We start from the raw sequence: 16,272 nt of genomic DNA, 5'->3' as shown, positions 1-16,272 counted from the left end.
ATTCGGCCGAATACGGAACCGAATCCTAACCCTAATTTGCATATGCAAATAGGGATGGGAAGGGGAAAACCTTTTTTTTACTTCCTTGTTTTTTGACAAAAAGTCACGTGATTTCCCTCCCCGCCCCTAATTTGCATATGCATTAGGATTCGGATCGACTGGGCAGAAGGATTCAACCAAATCTGAATCCTGCTGAAAAAGGCTGAATCCTGGCCGAATCCCCAAACCAAATCCTGGATTCAGTGCATCCCTAGTTTTATTTTATACAATGTGAATGCCAGATTAATACATTAGCCCTCTATGTTGGTAAGAGAGGGATATTATGAATGTTTTCCAGTGGCACACATAAACTTCTATTTACTCCACTGCTTTTATGTGACAGATTTTAAACAAAACAGTTGAACAGGTGAGTAGAGTATGTGTATGTTACCCCATCTAGACTAGGCTAGACCATGTCCGGCTAGGAAACAGGCAGAGTACTGGTAACATTTGACCCTCTCTCCACAGAATGGGCGTTTGTTGCTACTTTAAAGGGTGAAATGGTGTTGTGCAACTACACCTCACTTGTGCTGTGTGACTAAATAACAGATTTGGATTATACTACGATAAAAAAACTTTTTATGCTACAAGCCACAAAAGCCATGATACCGAAAAAATGGAAAGACAGGAATCCACCAACAATATAAGATTGGACTCTCCTTACTGAAGAAATCCGGAAAATTGAATAAATTACTGCATTGATTCGTAATAAAAATTCAAAGTATTGGCAGACCTGGGCTCCTTGGATAGAATATCTTAAGTTGAATAAGGGATAGCTCCTAAATATGTGCAAGTTAAGTGAAAACTAGATAACCTATGGCCTAATAACAAAATACCACTAAACATATGGAGTTTTAGTAATAGTGGTTGAAACCATCACACTCTCTCTCTTTTTTTTTCTTTTTTTTCTTCTTCTGTGTTTTATTTTTAATATGGTCAATATTAAAAGTTTGTATATGAAACATGCATGGAAGGAGAATGAATGACATGAATTAACCTCCCCCCCTTCCATTTTTTTCCCCTATTCCCTTTTTTCTTTCTGTATCCTCCCTGAAAATTTTTGTATACATAAAGAGTTTAAAGAAAAAAAAAAAAAGGACAAATAAATACAAGAGGAAAGTGAATAGAGTGAGGCCATGGATAGGTGGGGGATTCAGTGGAGCAGAGGGGCAAAAAACTTTGTGGCAAATGGTTGTAGGCAAAACCCATGGCCAACCTGTACCAATAAGATTCAATAATGAATGTAGTTACACAGCTATACACAGGTTCATTTATAGTTCTATAATACACACAGACCCCTTACAAACACACATTAACACAAACAGTTAATTTACACACAGACATAGATACACACAAAGACACACACACATACACTGGCATTCACACTCTGAGCTTAACACAACAGATTCACACTCATCTGCCCTAGGGAAGAAGCTGCTTCACCAGGAGGAGATTCTCTACTGTGATTCTCTCATTCCTCACTTAGTTGAGGAGCAGGAAGCTTCTCACAGAGGCAAGGGGCGGAGCTAAACCAGCTGCTGCTCTGAGCTGAATAGGCATTGGGACAGTCCAATTGAAGGGTTGCTTGCCACAAGATGTAAGACTTTTATAAGCTTATTTCAAGTTCTTAGGGGTCCGTTTACTAAAGTGCGGTAAATCTGACTTTAAGTTTCCGCATGTTATCGCTGAGAATATTTTTACGCCAGAATATTCGCAGCGACTAAGTTTACTAAACAGCGATGCGCTCAGAAGTCATTGCGATCACTTGCGGTAACTACGTTAAGGAACCAGCTTACGTTAGCGGTAATTTTAGCGAGTTGCGAATTTTCTGGCGAAAAATTACGTTTTTGCGAATATTTATTCTATAAAATAGTCTTGTTTTATGGCGGTTATTATGGACATTTATGGCCAGAAATGCATCTTCAAAACTCATAAACTTTATTAACTGATGATTATACCATCCAGCAACATTACCAGAGTGCCAATAGAATCATAGGAACAAGAAATGATACCAGTCAATCTCTTTGCTTTATAGAAATGCACAGTTTAATGTATGAAACCAAAAAAGCATAGAGGCTGACGAATCCTTGGACTGTGATGCCGCTGCCAATAATACGACTCTGAGCTGAAACTGCTGCTGTTTCAGCAGATAGAAGCAGAAGCCAAAACATCCTGTCAGCAGTAGCTACAGATCTCTCTCCTGTCAGCAAAGAATGATGGGTAAAAAAAAGTATTATGGGATATTTCCTGCCCCTTGAGAATTTTCTGGTGAAAAAAATACTTTTACGCCACTACATAGGTGGCGGTAAAAGTTTGCGAATAGTCTGGCGTTAATTTTGTCTTTAGCACATTTCGCTGTTTAGTAAACCAGGCGTTAATGTGTACATAGCATTATTATAAATGCAGATTTATATTTACCGCAGGTTAGTAAACTGGCGATAACATATTTGGCGAAAATTCTGTCTATATTTTGTGCGAATATTTTTAACACACTTTAGTAAACTGACCCCTTAATGGTAATTTTAAGAAATGTGTTCATATAAAAAAGAACAAAACTTATATACTTTCCCTAGTTTCCTTAATGGGCCCTAGATGTATAATTGCTGGAGTGGAAGTGTATTGGAACAGGAACCTGAGGGACCTAAAGTGCAAAGAGAGTGAAATCCTTCCCTTTTTGAAAGCTTTTTTTTCTCACAGTGCCATTTATTTAAATACAATATTAGCTTTTTGATATTGTTTCCAAAATGTATATTTCCGATGTGAACAGTTTCATTTGCCAAAGAGCAAACCCTAGTTGCTTGATAAAGTACTATATTCACTCTGTAGCTCAGTCAGTTTCTTGGTACTACAACATAATGCTTACAAATAGTATTAATCATGAGTTTTCTGTCATTTCTATTAGACTTAGGATCCCAAAAAACTTCTAATATTGAACTTTTTAGGGATGCTATACAAGGTTCACGGGCTGAATCCCTCCATAGTTTTATTCCACTGCTACTAGAGATATATGTCAGATCTTGCTCAGTGTTAACAAGCCTAATAATAATGAACTCACATCTGAAACAAAATTGACAGTTGGTAAAATAGTTTCAGTAGACTGGTGATTAAAAGTATAACAACATGTTTAAAGCCAATCATATGTTTGACAACATACTTGTCAAACATACATGTTAAGAATAAACATCATCTCCTATTTCTAGAATAGGTAAATCTAAAACAACTGGACTTGCTGAGTAATCATTGAAGACGTTTCACTACTCATCCGAGCAGCTTCTTCAGTTCAACTGACTGGTGTGGGAAATTCTCGTCATATAAACTCTTCCACTAATCCAGGTGTTGATTCTGTGTAGTTACTGTGATAGGATTATCCAATGTGTCATGCAGCTCCTAGAAACAGGTGTTACTTGTGAGAATTGCATGAATGGATGTGTGAAGTTTTCTGAATCCACCGGGGTACAGATGTTAAAACAGCTTGTAGCAGACAGGTAGTGTCGAAGGCCCCCGCCTCTGTTCAGGGATGGTTTCTCCACCTTGACATGCCTCGTTCAAACCAGCGGTCTTCTTTATCCAAGATTTGGATCTTGCTATCTTCAAAGGAGTGTCCCTATGCTTTTAGGTGTAAAAAGACAGCTGAATCTTGCCCTGTAGAGTTTACCCTCCTATTGTGAGCCATTTGCTTGGTGAGCACTTGTTTCATCTCCCCAGTATATACAGTAGATCTGTGTACTCCTCGCTACACTTGACTACGTATACCACATTGCTTTGTTTTGCCTTTGGTGTTGGATCCTTTGGGTGTACCAGTTTTTGTCTCAGTATATTACTAGGTTTGAAAAACACAGGGACGTGGTGTTTGTTGAAAATCCTCCTTAGTTTCTCTGACACTCCAGCTACATATGGGATGACTATGTTTCGCCTACTATGTGTCTCCAGGCTGTTGCTGCTGTTTTGACAAAGGCCCAGTCTGGGAAGTCACATGCTGAACTGAAGTTGAACTGAAGAAGCTGCTCGGATGAGTAGTAAAATGTCTTCAATGATTACTCAGCAAGTTGTTTTAGATTTACCTATACTAGCTATAGCATGACCTGGATGGATGAAAATCTTCATAGTCATAATGTCATCTCTTATTATTACAGAGTTTGATAAACAGAAAAAAATTGTGCAAAAGGAACTTGATGTCACATAATGAAAAGCACAAATGTTGACCTAAGTCTAATAACCCACAGCAAAAAGAAGACTAACATCCTGTATTTGTTACCTGCTGTTTAAAAACTGTGTCTCACTCTAAGTGCTTAATAAACATACTCTCTATACGTGCCGACATACTGTATATCTGATATGCATTCATTCTGTTTTTCAGCTCTTTTACCATTCCTGATTTTTAGCCACATCAATGGCATTTATAGCATTAAAGGGATCCTGTCATCGGAAAACATGTTTTTTTCAAAACACATCAGTTAATAGTGCTGCTCCAGCAGAATTCTGCACTGAAATCCATTTCTCAAAAGAGCAAACAGATTTTTTTATATTCAATTTTGAAATCTGACATGGGGCTAGACATTTTGTCAATTTCCCAGCTGCCCCTGGTCATGTGACTTGTGCCTGCACTTTAGGAGAGAAATGCTTTCTGGCAGGCTGCTGTTTTTCTTTCCTTCTCAATGTAACTGAAGGAGTCTCAGTGGGACATGGGTTTTTACTATTGAGAGTTGTTCTTAGATCTGCCAGGCAGCTGTTATCTTGTGTTAGGGAGCTGCTATCTGGTTACCATCCCATTGATCTTTTGTGTGGCTGCTGGGGGGGGAGGGAGGGGGTGATATTACTCGAACTTGCAGTATAGCAGTACAGAGTGATTGAAGTTTATCAGAGCACAAGTCACATGACTTGGGGCAGCTGGGAAATTGAGGTAACATGAGGTAACCTGGATGCAGCTGTTAAAAATATGTTTATAGTTATACTTTTATTTGTTAAACAAACAAATAGTAAAGAATGAGCTACAATAAAGCTGAGAAGGGATGGTACTTTGAAAAGAAAAATAATTACTATGACGTGACTATTTCTGAGTCAAACTTTTTATGTGGGTTTTATACTTTTTACTGTAAGCCATCCTCACTATAACCTTAGTCATTCCTCTTCAGTGGAGACATTCTAGTAATATTGCAGTTTACAATGTGCCTTTTCAAAATGTTTATCAAAAACAACATTTTAGCTGCTATTTTGTTATTTATGCTGTATATGCATTTGTTGAATGCTCTGGTGTCATAACATGTACACGTTTGGATGAGTGTTCAGCTTAGGGGAAACATTGGGCACAAACCCAATAGCTGAATTTTTCCCACGCCAACTTTCTGGGGTACCAAAAGTCAGAGTTTCTATCTGCAACAGTGTCCCTCAAACTGTAAGTTATAAAGAGGCAAGACTTGACTCTTTATATTCTGTATTAAAATGCATCCCCATTCTTCTCATATGTGATGTCCGGATGTCGGCTATGGCAGTGATGTAAGGCCATGGTAAAGAAACCCAGATTTACAGGACTTGAGTATAACTAGTACTCACTTTATGTGAATATAATTTGAACACTGATGCTAAAGCGACTAGATATAGCTAACAATCATTTAAAGACTCCCTATTTTGCATTCTAGAGACTACGTTCTTAGGAGAAGGATCTACTGGATTTGCAATTGACTGGAAACACAATGCCATTTTCTGGGCTAAACAACAAAATTAACAATTGAAATGAGAAGATCTCGAGTACTTCTGAGAGATTTATTTAATCCCACGTTCATTGCTATCGATCCTTTTGAAGGGTACCTTACTGGTCAATAATTGGGTGCCAGTGGTTCTTGAACACTTATCTATAGAACAGATTTACTGAATCACAAGATAATCCACATAGGAGTTCAAACTAGGGACACACCCAATCAAAGATTAGGTTCGAATCCTTCTGCCTGGCCGAATCCGAATCTAGGGGTGGGGAGGGAAATTGCGTCACTTTTTGTCACAAAACAAGGAAGTAAAAAATGTTTTCCCCTTCCCACCCCTAATTTGCATATGCAAATAAGCATTTGGATTCGGTTCGGAATTTGGCCGAATCATTTGCAAAGGATTCGGGGGTTCAGCCAAATCCAAGATAGTGGATTCAGTGCATCCCTAGTTCAAACAGATATAAGCAGGAACATAGAACAGCAATGGATAGGTATATACTCACAAGTACCATTGGTTAGTATAAGTTCCCGGACGAATGATAGCATAAACAGCGACTACGAAGGTACACCCATCTTTCAGCCTTTTCCCTAAATGGAGTGAACCCTACTCCCTGAGCAATTGGTACCTAGGATCATAATCCCACTTACACTCCTTGGTGGAGCCTCAGCTGCTCAGCTCAAAGCCTAACTATCTATCACTCCTAGAGTGATCTATGAAATTGAGCTAGCCTATCCCTACTAGACCTGACCTGTCTAGGTTCCACCTCACCATTCCTGCCTGTTTCGGTAAAGGGAGTAATAAACAGCGCCGGATTTCGATGACCGGCGCCCCTAGGCCGCGCGGTCCAACAAGGCGGCCGCGCGGTCCTAGCGCCCACCTCACCTCCACTTCCCAGCGCGGTGGCGTTCGCCGGCGCAGCTGCTGTAATTGAATGGGGACGCACGCGTCCCCATAATGCGGCTGGGCGGCATGCCGCCCCTATTTTTTTGCCGCCCTAGGCCCGGGCCTATGCGGCCTTGCCGCAAATCCGGGCCTGGTAATAAAATGGACCCCGAGCTTTTTATATTACAACACAGCGCCACCTAGTGGCTAAACCTGAGATAATTTACAGCATAGTTTAAACCCAGGAAATGGAGTTGATCTCCTGTATAACTACAGGACCCTTAAAGAGATACTGACATCAGAAATTATGCCTTTTTTACATCTATGATAATATTGGCATTGCATGCTACTTATAATTTTACCATAAAGTATTTGTCCAATGCTTTTACATTTCCTATCTGACTCCCTGTGTTCGTCTATAAGGGGGCTGCCATATTTGTGCAGCAGGAGTCCATAGCATTAGAAACTCTAATTGACAGGGTGAGATGGGACAGTCAGGTTTAGGAACTTCAACTAACAATAACTTAGATAAACAAACCTCTAAGCAAAAAAACATCAGCATGACCTATAGGTAACTTTTAATGTACCATTATATTTTAAAAAGTCGTTTTTTAGTGTCAGTATCACTTTAACAATGTTAAACTTTAACATTGTGAAGTTAAGGGGAATATTTAAAATTAAATGGGTACACGTAAAAAAAGAAAATATTTGTACTTTCTAGGGATGCACTGAATCCAGGATTCGGTTTCGGCCAAATCGGTTTTGATTTGGCCTTTTTCAGCAGGATTCGGATTCGGCCAAATCCTTCTGCACGGCTGAAATGAATCCGAATCCAAATTTGGGCAGGGAGAGAAATCGTGTGACTTTTTGTCACAAAACAAGGAAGTATAAAATGTTTTTCCCCTTCTCACCCCTAATTTGCATATGCAAATTCGGATTTGGTTCGGTATTCGGCCAAATCCCTAGTATTTTCATAAAAACCAATATAAATAGTTCATCGTATAAGAGTAGCATTAAAAAACACCACCTTCAAGCAGGTGTTAAAGGTTTGCATTGCCCAATTTAGATTTACAATGCAATAAAAGCCTAATGACTATTACTTTGCGACATGCACATTTTTATTGGCAAACTTGTTCTCTTTTCGAATGTTATTACAGTTCACCCATCATGTTTTCAGGTGACAATAACATGGCAGGTGCTTGAGTAAAACGTCAGTCCATTGACATGAGAGCAATGAAGATGACTTTGGCCTAAAATAGCCTTCAAATTTATTTGAGGTCAAGGCATCAACTACTCTGTTATCATTTTCATGCTCAGGATCTAGCTTCACTACTGCAGCTCCAAATAAATGTCATTTGTCACCCGTGATAAATGCTCCACCCTGCCTTTTAATGGTCCCTGTGTATCCAGCTCTGCTTTCTTGTACCCAGAATGTTGCAGTCTTCTGTCCTGTTGTTTGTATATAGTCAGGATTTAGATAATTAAAAAAAAAAAAGGACCAACAGCTGATGATGCACACAGGGTCATGGTCAGAGGAACAGACTTCTCTGTAATTTATTAGTATGTGAGACCTTTCAAGTGTTCTGCTGCCTCATGAAACCCACAAAACTATTCCAGTATTAAAAATACATTATAATATAATGTATTTATGTTCAGTGGCCTGATATAATAGTCATTGAGCACAGGCCCGGATTTGTGGAAAGGCCACAATGTATTATTTGCACCATTTTGATTTTAATTTGCACTATGGTAAAAGTGACATAATTACTTAAATGATAGAACTGTATGTCTGGTCTAGACCATATCTATTTAAATACAGTATTTTGTTTTTACATACTACAAGCACCTATCGTCACCCAATGCCAATACTTTTATATTGTTTTTGTTTTTTTATTATCTTCTACCCCACTGGAAGTGGCATGTGAGATCAATGGGATTCAAGTGAGTAAAATACCATCTGCATTTAGTTATGGTGTGGACTAAGCATTTTTTTTTTCAATTTAAAAGGGATTTATTTTAAACCCAAAAACAAACTTACTTAGCGTGCTTCGAGGTGCACTTTTGCTATTTACAGTTTTTTCTATTATTAGAAATTGCTGAGAAATAAGCATGTTTTAAGCTCAACCGATCTCTTTGAAAGCCTATGACTATTTAGTCAATGCATAAAAAAAGTAAATATACATATATCACCGACACTCTGACCTTCAAATAAACATTTGAGCTGAAAACCTGCAGCCTAAAACCGCTAGTATATCAAGAAAATTATGGTAAATTGCAAAAGTGCTCAGAGGATCACTCTAAGTACTTTTCATCAATTAATTTTATATGTAGAGATGCCCCTTTAAATATATTTTGTAGTTGGAAAGTTTAAACACAAGAGGGTGCTCTAACCTAGTGATACCATACAGTACTAATACAGGCTACAGTTGCAAAAGTATAAGACATACATCAGATTTCTAGTTTATATATATAGAAATAAGGTGTACTTACAGATGTCTTTACACGATCTTCCACTGCATCAAGAAAAATTGTGAAGCTCTAAATATAAGTGATCTTACTTATTTTCTTTTCTATGCTTTTGTCAAATTGATCACAATACATACAAAAGAAACAAAGGAGTCCACTTAGTGCTCCCAGTTCTAACAAAAGGGGTAATTTTTCAATCCACAAGTGAAAGAGCACGTGGTCACTTACCAAGTAATAATGCAGCTCTCTGTACCGAGCACCAGATCAGAAATCCGATGTGCCTCTCTCTGGCTAAAGGAACAGTAACACCAAAATGAAAGTGTTTTAGAGTAATTAAAATATAATGTACTGTTGATGACGCAGTGTTCAAAGTATACCTCCCAACATTTGAAAAAAAAAAATATCTGCATCTGTAGTGCCCATTTTATGGTTACACCCTCTAATTACCATGTCCATTTCCGGGAGTCTTAGGGCCATTTTTTATAGGTTATATCTTTTGCTGAAGATAAAATTGACCTGTGAGTTACGGTTCTCCTAAGAGACTTTCTCATCTTATTCGTTACAATTGTATCTTTGCTAATCTTAAATTGTTACAAATGTATCTAGGTTCAGGTGCCAAGTCTGCCAAAAGTTTCAGGAACTTTGTATCTCTTTCTGGCATCTGTGCAAGAGATCAAAGAGTAAATCTGGACATTTCAGTAACACAACGGGACTGCGGACTGAGCTGTCAAAATTAGGACTGACCTGCAGAAACAGGACAGTTGGAAGTAGTGGTATTCGGGTTGAGAAATTCTCGCACTCGACCCTAACCCATCCCCTCCCAACCCGCATGTGACCTGGCCCACCGTTCCCCTCTATTTATTGATCTGACCCGCTGCACGCAGTGATGCCACAAAAGGGGAGGGATGGGGTGTGCGTGAGTCTATATATTTAAGTAGAAAAGCTCAGCCTGGACCTGCCCGAAGATTTTATGCAGGAGCAGGTCCAAACCAGCATGACCCGCCGGTTTCAGGCCTGCCCACACATCACTAGTTGGGAGGTATGGCAAAGTGCAAAATATATGGCCGATTTTTTCTGGACTTTGCATATTGCATCTTCCATAGTAAACGACCCCTGAAATGTCCCCTCAAATAATTGCATTTTCATACTGCCATGGGTTAAAATAAAATCATTTTTATATTGTTAGAAGTGCTGTTGCTGTGTTATATTATATTATGTGCACAAGCAATCCTATCAGTTAAATCCAGAAGATATGTGTATTTATTCATTATGTCACAAAGACTAAGCTCCTGCAAAGATAAATGGCTAATAGAAAATATTTTATATAAACTATAAATCTTCTGTCTCTTTTTCTGCAAAGCAATGTTCTACAAATTCCATAGGAGATTTCGAAACCAATTCAGTTGTTACATTTTATGTGTCTGCGCAATTTTATTCTCAGATATACTTTGCACACAGAGCTCTGAAGTTTATAGAAAGTGCAAACATGGATGGCAGTGAAAAAATGGTTTCTGGAGGCCTGAGCACACTGGAGGGTCTGACTATTGATGCAGTTAATAGGGAACTGTATTGGACAGATAGAGGGTAGGTATTGTATTATTTACCCGTAGGTCTGTAGACATACATTTCATAACTATTGGCCCTATTCCACTGACATTTTTCCTAATTTCTTCCAACCACCATAGGTTCATTGAGCATAAATACCTTTCTGTTCGCTTTATTTCTATGTATGCTGATATTATTTATCTTTTGTTCTTTCTCTCTATATGTTACTTAACCTTAAATTATACATGCATACAATGTTTGCCATAAATACAGTAAGTTAAAAAGTTTGCACCAGATCTAATAACTCCTAACAACCAATCACCAGTTGATCACCAATTTAAAAGCAAACATCTAATCAACTAGTCCCTGGATCAAGTTGTACTTTGACCTATCTTCCATAAGGAGAGGAGAGTACCTGGTGGTCTAGTGGGGGTTCAACAGGGAAACCCGTTGCTCCAAAGGCAGGGATTCCCGCCGTGTTCTTCTTCTTCCTGCACACGCGTCTTGCTCACGTCCGGGTTTACGCGCTAGTTGCTCTCACATTAAAGAGTAGCAGAGGGCTTCTCCTGAAGTGAAACGCAGTTGTAATAGACAGAACAGTGAGCCTGACCGGGATCTTGGGGTTTGTTCTGGGTTTGGGATACCTAACGTCACAGAATGATTAAAGTATTATTTATAGTACCCTTGTGTATTGATATAAAGTATATCTTTATAGCATCCTTACTTATAGTATTATTTTATATAATGTTATAATGCTTCCTCAGTACTTACTGCAGTTCCTCAGGAATTAAAATAATAAATAAAAGTATAGAATCAATTATATGGAGACCCGTTGTCCAGAAAGCTCTGAGTCACAGGAAGGCCATGCCCCATACAGTGCATTTTAAGGAATTTTTTTCATTTTAAAAAAATATTGTACTTAGTTACATAGTTACATAGTTAAATTGGGTTGAAAAAAGACAAAGTCCATCAAGTTCAACCCCTCCAAATGAAAACCCAGCATCCATACACACACCCCTCCCTACTTTTAATTAAAATTCTATATACCCATACCTATATTAACTATAGAGTTTAGTATCACAATAGCCTTTAATATTATGTCTGTCCAAAAAATCATCCAAGCCATTCTTAAAGGCATTAACTGAATCAGCCATCACAACATCACCCGGCAGTGCATTCCACAACCTCACTGTCCTGACTGTGAAGAACCCTCTACGTTGCTTCAAATGAAAGTTCTTTTCTTCTAGTCTAAAGGGGTGGCCTCTGGTACGGTGATCCACTTTATGGGTAAAAAGGTCCCCTGCCATTTGTCTATAATGTCCTCTAATGTACTTGTAAAGTGTAATCATGTCCCCTCGCAAGCGCCTTTTTTCCAGAGAAAACAACCCCAACCTTGACAGTCTACCCTCATAATTTAAGTCTTCCGTCCCTCTAACCAATTTAGTTGCACGTCTCTGCACTCTCTCCAGCTCATTTATATCCCTCTTAAGGACTGGAGTCCAAAACTGAACTGCATACTCCAGATGAGGCCTTACCAGGGACCTATAAAGAGGCATAATTATGTTTTCATCCTTTGAGTTAATGCCCTTTTTTATGCAAGACAGAACTTTATTTGCTTTAGTAGTCACAGAATGACACTGCCCAGAATTAGACAACGTGTTATCTACAAAGACCCCTAGATCCTTTTAATTTAAGGAAACTCCCAACACACTGCCATTTAGTGTATAACTTGCATTTATATTATTTTTGCCAAAGTGCATAACCTTGCATTTATCAACATTGAACCTCATTTTCCAGTTTGCTGCCCAGTTTTCCAGTTTAGACAGATCACTTTGCAAAGTGGCAGCATCCTGCATGGAACCTATAGTTCTGCACAATTTAGTATCATCTGCAAAAATAGAAACAGTACTTTCAATGCCCACCTCCAGGTCATTAATAAACAAGTTGAAAAGCAAGGGACCTAGTACAGAGCCCTGCGGTACTCCATTAACAACACTGGTCCAATTAGAAAATGTTCCATTTACCACCACTCTTTGTAGTCTATCTTTTAGCCAGTTCTCTATCCAGGTACAAATACTATGTTCCAGGCCAACATTCCTTAATTTAACCAGTAACCTTTTGTGTGGCACTGTATCAAATGCTTTAGCAAAGTCTTAGTAAATCACATCCACTGCCATCCCAGAATCGAGGTCTCTACTTACATTCTCGTAAAAAGAAATTAAGTTAGTCTGGCAAGATCTATTACGCATAAAACCATGCTGGCACAAACTCATAGTATTATGATTTGCTATGAAGTCCAGTATCTTATCCTTTATTAACCCTTCGAAAAGCTTTCCTAATACTGACGTCAGACTAACTGGCCTATAGTTTTGAGGCTGAGAACGGGATCCTTTTTTGAATAGAGGCACCACATTAGCAATTCGCCAGTCTCTCAGCACTATGCCAGATCTCAATGAATCCTGAAAAATTAAGTAAAGAGGTTTGGCAATCACAGAGCTAAGCTCGCTAATTACCCTGGGATGAATACCATCTGGCCCTGGACCTTTGTTAATCTTAACATGTTCAAGTCTCTTTTGAATTTCTTCATGTGTGAACCATGCATCATTAGTTGTATTACTAGAATTGGGAGTGTTAAGAAGGAAACCTTCACTTACTGGTTCTTCATTTGTGTAGACAGATGAAAAATACGAGTTCAGAATCTGCGCTTTTATTTTGTTTTCATCAACCAGCTGACCCCCCTCTTATAGTAAGGGTCCCACCCCTTCCTGCTTAATTTTTTTACTATTGACATATTTAAAAAATAATTTTGGATTTTTTTTACTGCTTGCTGCAATATCCTTTTCTATAGCAATTTTAGCTTGCCTTATAGCTTCTTTGCATGATTTATTGGCCTCCTTGTACCTTATAAATGTTTCGGCTGTACCAGCTAACTTGAAAGCCTTAAAAGCACGTCTTTTCTTACCCACCTCAACACCAACGCTTCTATTGAACCAAAAAGGTTTTGCTTTGCAACGACGTTCCTTGCTTACAAGTGGAATATACTGACAAGTATATTTATTAAGCAGCATTTTAAAGACTTCCCATTTTTGTTCTGTGTTTAACCCTGTGAAAAGCATTTCCCACTTAATATGTTGCAGAGATGCCCTTATACTGTCAAAGTTTGCACGTCTGAAATTTAGTGTTTTAGTTACTCCCTTATAGAATTGCTTCTGCAACAGAATCTCAAAGGAGACCATGTTATGATCACTATTCCCTAAATGCTCACCCACACAAATGTTAGAGATGAGTTCAGTATTGTTAGTTATTACAAGGTCCAAAAGAGAGTTATTCCTAGTAGGTTCTTGAACGAGCTGGAATAAAAAGTTGTCATTCAGCATATTTACAAACCTACTAGCTTTTTCTGTCTTAGCAACCCCATTACCCCAGTCAATGTCTGGATAATTGAAGTCACCCATAGCAACAACTTGACCCAGCTGTGAAGCCGCTTGTATCTGCAAGAGTAGCTGGGCTTCATACTCGACACTTATACGAGGTGGTTTATAGCATACACCAATGATAATTCTTTTTGATACCTTTTGCCCAGTCGAAATCTCTACCCAGAGTGATTCTACACCCTCACCAGTGCCAGCTATTGTTATTTCTTTAGCGCATGACTTTAATTCAGGTTTAACATACAAACACACTCCTCCACCCTTTTTAATCCCTCTGTCCCTCCTAAAAAGGGTGTAACCATTTAAATTCACAATCCAGTCACATGTTTCATCCCACCAGGTCTCAGTGATACCAATTATATCATAATTTTTAGAGCATGCAATTAATTCTAGGTCTCCCATTTTACCTGACAAACTCCGTGCATTTGCCAGCATACAGCGGAGGTTACTACTTTTACTTTTGAAATGTGCATTACTTAGTGAAGAATTATACTTGATGGTAACTAAGCTGCATGAATCCATACTGCTGGCAAATAATCATTTTGGTTATATGTAAAGTTTAAATAATATTTAGTAGACCTTTCCGTAAACCCTTTATACTTAAAACCCCAGGTGTAAAGCATGCCAGGTATTTCAGAAATATATTTCCTTTTTTAGTTTTATCTGTTCGTAAATTTTTCCCATGCATACAACTTATCCAAATGATTCTGTTTTCTTTGACATTATCAGAAAATCTTGCATTGAAAGAAGAGATTTAAATGGAACAAAACAACATTCAGCCAAGAGGAATTTGTGTTCATCCATTGGCTAATTAAGAACTATAACAGCTGAACTGCTTATTCATTGTGCAATGTAACTTCACTTAATGAAAAACTGGTTTTCCTTGAAAACGGAATGGTTTATTTACTGATAATGTGTCACATATGTAGGTGAACATAATAGAATGAAGAAGGTCCTACCTGCAATAAAAAATATGACAATTACCCTAGCCATCTGAATGATACCAGGCCATTTGAGTTGATATTCTTACAAGTGAGCATGCTTAGTAATATATATTTAGAACTGCATCAGCGTTGAAAGAAAAACCATTTAGACATTTGCTCTCATTAGTCTAACCACACTAGATTGACTACAGCTTGTTGCTGTAAGTTACTGCAGTTCACACCAGTGTTTGTAAATATTACCCTCTTTGTGCAATGTTCAGTTTTATATTTCAGGTGTTGCCTTTGTTTTTATATGCCACTGGCACCATTTATATGGAAGAAAAGCAAGGACTTGTGTGGCAGGCACATATTTCATAGAATTAAAGGGTCATTTACCAATGTAAAATGCAATTTTTGTAAACAAATTGTTTTTTACTCATAATGCAGCTTTTCCCACATCTGGATCTGCACATATTTTTAAGGAAATGATTTTGGACTGATATAGGAGCCAATCCTCACATAGAGAGTTCGAATTAAGAAGGATCGGAAAGGTTGGTTATAATCAGGACCTGATCTGGCCCAGTGGAATTACAGACACAGCTTTTCTTTACTTTTATTATGTACACATGGGCTTCTGTGTCAGACTTCCTGTTTTCAGCATAAGCCTCCAGGGCTAGGGCTTGAGCATGCTCAGTTTGCTACTCTCTCCCTCTTCCCCTACCCATTTCCCCCTCGTTGGAATTTGCAACAATTGTCTGTTACATATTTGTTATCCAAAGAAATAATACCAAATTCTATTCTATTGTGTTTGCAAGTAAAATGAACTATACTTACCCATATAAATTATTTAAATCTTGTTTCCTTCAGTCTTGGCATTCACAATAACAGCAAGCTGACAGGCACCATTTTATGGACCTTATTATTAAGGCAAGCTTTGTATCATGCCAAAATCCTGTTTATGTGCCATAATGGGGGAACTAATGCCTATAGGGTTGCCAACATTTCCCATGGCTAAACCTGAACAAAGGGAGCGGGTCTGAACGCATTGGGGTGTGGCAGTGATGCTAAGGGTGGGCCGATGACGTCAGGGGTGGGAACAGGGATTTTGGTTGGGGTTATGACACTGGGGTTATTGCATCACTTGCAACTGGCTGGAGTTAAGTCCAGTTTTAAACTGGACAGAAATCTTTGAAGCAGACAGTCGTTTTAAAAATTGGCATGTACAGTTCAAAACTGGACAGGTGGCAACCTTTGCTCTGTCTTTATTCTGACTGATCAGCAAGTAT

This window comes from Xenopus laevis, chromosome 1S, assembly GCF_017654675.1.
Source record: "Xenopus laevis strain J_2021 chromosome 1S, Xenopus_laevis_v10.1, whole genome shotgun sequence".
NCBI lineage: Eukaryota > Metazoa > Chordata > Amphibia > Anura > Pipidae > Xenopus > Xenopus laevis.
The sequence above is the reverse complement of the archived record's forward strand: the minus strand, read 5'-3'. Positions refer to the sequence as shown.